The sequence below is a fragment of the Larimichthys crocea genome, unplaced genomic scaffold, assembly GCF_000972845.2.
Source record: "Larimichthys crocea isolate SSNF unplaced genomic scaffold, L_crocea_2.0 scaffold532, whole genome shotgun sequence".
Taxonomy (NCBI): domain Eukaryota; kingdom Metazoa; phylum Chordata; class Actinopteri; family Sciaenidae; genus Larimichthys; species Larimichthys crocea.
Window position 1 is genome coordinate 453,965 of NW_020856961.1, and position 5,049 is coordinate 459,013.

Consider the following 5,049-nt stretch of genomic DNA (forward strand, 5'->3'; position numbering starts at 1 on the left):
ATTTGTACCATATATGTTCATATTTCAGGCCTGTGGGTGGTCTATATTTGACATATATGTATATATGGGGGTCAGGCCTGTGGGTTATTATTTGTAAGATGTAGATTTCAGGGCCTGTGTGTATATATTTGTACATATGGTACTATATTTTCAGTCAGCCTGTGTATATATTTGGTACTAGGTATATATTTTCAGGCCTGTGTGTATATATTTGTAACATATGTATATATTTTTCAGGCCCTGTGTGTATAAGTTGTACATATATGTAATATATGTTCAGGCCTGTGTGTATATATTTTTGGGGTGGTACATAATGTGTGTAGATGTTCAGGCCTGTGTGTATATATTTGTACAATATGTATATATTTCAGGCCTGTGTGTAATATTGTACAAATGTATATATTTCAGGCCTGGTTTGTATATATTTGGTAACATATGTGGTGTATATTATTGGATTCCTGATCACACGGTGGCTGAGGTCACGTTAGTGTGTGGGAGCAGCAGCGGGCCGGCTGCACTGCAGTCAGGCCTCACCTGTCGGTCGAGCATCCGCTGCCCTTCCGGACCCAAATGCAAACACAGAGCGTACGATAACCAGAGCATTCATCACGACACCGCGTTGAAAACCCGAATCCGGACCCGCTCATACGGGATAAAGGCCGTTCGTGGAGAGTTAAACGGACCTCCGTCTGTCTGCCTGTCCTGTCTGTTCAGAGGGGAATCACAATTATCGGGCGGACAGACGGACGACAGCTTTCGGTGTCCTCTGCGCACACGTACATAAGCAGCACCGCCCCCCCACCAGAGATCCCGGAGCGGCGCGGAGGCCTTGGTGGATGCTGTCCGGCGGGTGGACCCGGGCGGGCCGCCGGTGAAGGCTGCAGCAGCCGGCCTGTCCGCGGGAGAATCCCCCCGCTGAGGAGATCAGACAAAAGCCCGCAGAATAAGCTCGTGATGAGAAACCCCAATTAGAATAAAATCCGGTACCTGACCATCCAAGCCGACCTCCTCCTCTGCTCCGTAAATCCCAACTGCACCAGCAGAGCACGTGCACTCACTCACTGCTCCTCATGCTCCTCCTGCGCCTCCGCCGCCCCGGCTGCGTCCCCTGCCGCAGCGGCCGCCATCCCAGAAAAAAGGCGATTCCCGGCGAGCCTGTAAAACCTCCGCGCCGCAGCAGCGTGTCCATCCGCCGGCCACTCATCCGCCGGCGTGGCCGCTATCCCCCGGCTGTCGGGGCTAAAATGGAGGAGGTCTCTCGTGGAATAGAAACAGAGCGGAAGCCGCTGGCTGCGGGGAGGATGAAGGAGGAAGAGAGGAGGGAGGAGAGGAGGAGGGAGGAGGGGGGAGGGAGGAGGGGGAGAGGAGGAGGAGGAGGAGGGAGAAGGGGATAGGGGAGGAGGGGGAGAGGGTGAGGGATGAGGGTGGAGAGACGAAGGAGGAGGAGGGAGAAGAGGTAGGATGAGGAGGGGGGATGATGGGGGGGAGGGGTTAGATCCGGAGTATGAGGAGGTGAGGAGGTGGTGGAGAGACGGAGATGAGGGAGAATGTGGTAGGAGACAGGACTTCAGACAGATGGCGCCAAACATCCAGTCTCTTAGTTATGCTGCCTAATACTAGACTACCAGTTACTCCCCCTGTCCTGTCTGTTGCTCTCTCCTGACAACATTGATCGTTTTATATCAGTGAAAACAAGGGACTGGAGGGTTCATTGATCAGAGTTGTATAGCATGAAAACACGACCTGGAGTTTTCACTATTCAAGGTTTTATATCAGTGAAACACAGACTGGAGTCTCATTGATTCAGGTTTTATATCAGTGAAAAACGGACTGAGTCTCATTGATTCAGGTGTAATATCAGTGAAAACATGGACTGGAAGTCGCATTGATTCAGGTTTTAATCAGTGGAAAACATGACTGGAGTTTTCAGCAGGATTCAGGTTTTATATCAGGTGAAACTGGACTGGAGTTTCACTGATTCAGGGGTTTTATATCATGAACACATGGGACTGGAGTGTCAATGATTATGTTTTAATATAGTGAAACACGGACTGGAGTTGCACTGATCAAGGTTTTATATCAGTGAACACACGGACCTGGAGTCACAACAACTCATTGATTCAGTTTATATCATAAACAAGCGGAACGATTCATTCTTAAGCTTCTTGACACGCACTCTGAAACAGCGATGATGGAACAGACTGATGTACCTACTGATTTTTACATGGTAAAGAGAGGAGTTCCAACGAATGGATTTTAAAAGTCGTGTAAGGTAGCTACGCCTCGGATTAGTATAACACCAAAGCGAGGGAGCTCAGCTCCTGTCTGGCTGTACGGCCCGAGTGAGGAGGCGGAGCGGAGTTCCGGATTTAAAACTCGTTGTATGTATAGTTCCAGCCTGGTGTAGGAATATTTGTACATATATGGAGATAATTGCAGGCCTGTGTGTGTGTGTGTGTGTGGTGTATATATATATATATATTTGTACTATATGTATATAATTTCAGGCCTGTGGTGTGTGTGTGTGTGGGTGTTGTGTGTGTGTGTGTGTGTGTGTATATATATATAATATATAATATAAAACATATAATAATAAGATAGAGATTTTTTTTTTTTCACAGCCTGTGTGTATCTCTATCTATATGTTGGTGTCTCTGTCTGTAGAATATTTCACGCTGTGTGTGTCCCTCTCTGTTTCCAATAGCTTATATTCCGCTGTGTGTGTAGTGTGGTGGTGTGTGTGTGTGTGTGGTGGTGTGTGATGTATATATAGAGATCTCTCCTACTCTCTAGATACTTTAGTACCGTATGTCCGATCACTATTCAGGCCTGTGTGTAATATATTTGTACATATATGTATCTATTCTCAGGCCTGGGTCGTACTCATACTCTCTATCTATAGAATATATAAGGTCTATAGGTCACGGCCGGTGGGTGTGTGTGTGTGTGTTGTGGTAGTGTGGGTGGGGTGTATTAGATTTGTCCCTCTGTAGATCTCTTTCACGGCCTGTGTGTTCTCATCGTTTGTACTCTCTGTCTACTTTTGGCCTGTGTGTACTCTTTTGTCCTCTGTTATATCAACTTTTCAGGCCTGTGTGTATATATTTGTACATCTATGATAGCTCATTTATCAGGCCTTGTGTGTGTGTAAATTTTATTGGTACATCATGTCTGATTTTCCGGCCTGTGTTTGCATAGTATATATTCCGGCCTGGTATAGATTGTACATATATGTTCATATTTACAGGCCTGGTGGTGGTCTATAGTTTGACTATTTAAATGGTCTGCCTGTGGTTTTTGTAAATGCAGGCCTGTGTGTATATATTTGTAACAATGTATATATTCAGGCCGGTGTGGTATATATTTGTACATGGTATATATTTCAGGCCTTGTGTAATATAGTTTGTACATCGATATATTTCAGGCCTGTGTGTATAATCTTTTGGCAGATAGTTATAGTAATATTTCAGCCTGTGTCTATTTGGTACAGATGGTATATATTTGGCCGGTGTGTATATAGTGTACATATAATGTATATATTTCAGGCCTGTGTGTATATATTTGACATTGTATAGATATTTCAGTTCCTGTGTGTAATAATTGTACATGTATAGTTTCAGGCCTGGTGTATATATTTGTACATATGGTTATATTTTCAGTTCAGGCCTGTGTATATATTTGGTAACATATATGTATATTTTCAGGCCTGTGTGGTATATATATTTGTACATATATGTATATATTTCAGGCCTGTGTGTGTATATATATTTGTACATATATGTATATATTTCAGGCCTGTGTGTGTATATATATTTGTACATATATGTATATATTTCAGGCCTGTGTATATATATATTTGTACATATATGTATATATTTCAGGCCTGTGTGTATATATTTGTACATATATGTATATATTTCAGGCCTGTGTGTATATATTTGTACATATGTATATATTTCAGGCCTGTGTGTATATATTTGTACATATATGTATATATTTCAGGCCTGTGTGTATATATTTGTACATATGTATATATTTCAGGCCTGTGTGTATGTATTTGTACATATGTATATATTTCAGGCCTGTGTGTATATATTTGTACATATGTGTGTATATTATTGATTCCTGATCACACGGTGCTGAGGTCACGTTAGTGTGTGGATCAGGCAGCGGGCCTGCTGCACCTGCAGTCTGGCCTCACCTGGTCGGCGAGCATCCGCTGCCCGTCCGGACCCAATGTCAAACACAGAGCGACGATACCAGACATTCAGAACCGACACCGACGTTAGACCCGATCCGGACCCGCTCATACGGGATAAAGGCCGTTCGTGGAGGCGTTAAACGGACTCCGTCTGTCTGCCTGTCTGTCTGTCAGAGGGGAAATCACATTATCGGTGCGGACAGACGGACGGACAGCTCGGTGTCCTCTGCGCACACGTTACATAAGCCAGCACCGCCACCCCCACCGAGAGATCCGCGGAGCGGCGCGGAGGCTGGGTGGATGCTGTCCGGGTGGACCCGGGCCGGCCGCCGGTGAGGCTGCAGCAGCGGCCTGTCCGCGGATAATCCCCCGCTGAGGAGATCAGACAAAGCCCGCAGAATAAAGCTCGTGATGAATAAACCCAATTAGAATAAATCCGGTACCTGACCATCCGAAGCCGATCCTCCTCCTCTGCTCCGTTAAATCCACAGACTGCACCGCAGAGCACGTTCACTCCTCACTGCTCCTCACTGCTCCTCACTGCTCCTCCGCCGCCCCGGCTGCGTCCTGCCGCAGCGCCGCCATCCCAGAAAAAAGGCTGATTCACGGCCGAGCTCTGTAAACCTCCGCGCCGCAGCAGCGTGTCCCTCCGCCGGCCACTCAGTCCGCTGCGTGCCGCTGCTCCCCGGCTGTCGGGGCTAAAATGGAGGAGGTCTCTCTGTGAATAGAAACAGAGCGGAGCCGCTGCTGCTGGGAGGAGGAGGAGGAGGAGGAGGAGGGAGGAGAGGGAGGAGAGGGAGGAGGGGGGAGAGACGACATCTAACAAGGTCTAAGACGCAGTACTCCTC

General features: G+C 46.7%; 1 protein-coding gene across 3 annotated transcripts in view; it reads right to left on the minus strand.

The window, feature by feature from the left end:
• LOC104939522 (CSC1-like protein 2) overlaps positions 1-4,989 on the minus strand; it is a 27,866-nt gene extending 22,877 nt beyond the window's left edge. For 2 of the 3 annotated variants that reach the window (XM_010756070.3, XM_019260044.2), the window contains exon 1: positions 4,645-4,988. The gene's annotated coding sequence lies outside the window, so the exon portion shown is untranslated. Of the gene's footprint in view, positions 1-4,644 lie in introns of all 3 variants that reach the window. The other variant, XM_019260046.2, reaches the window with a different exon arrangement.
• Positions 4,990-5,049: the final 60 nt, after the last annotated feature.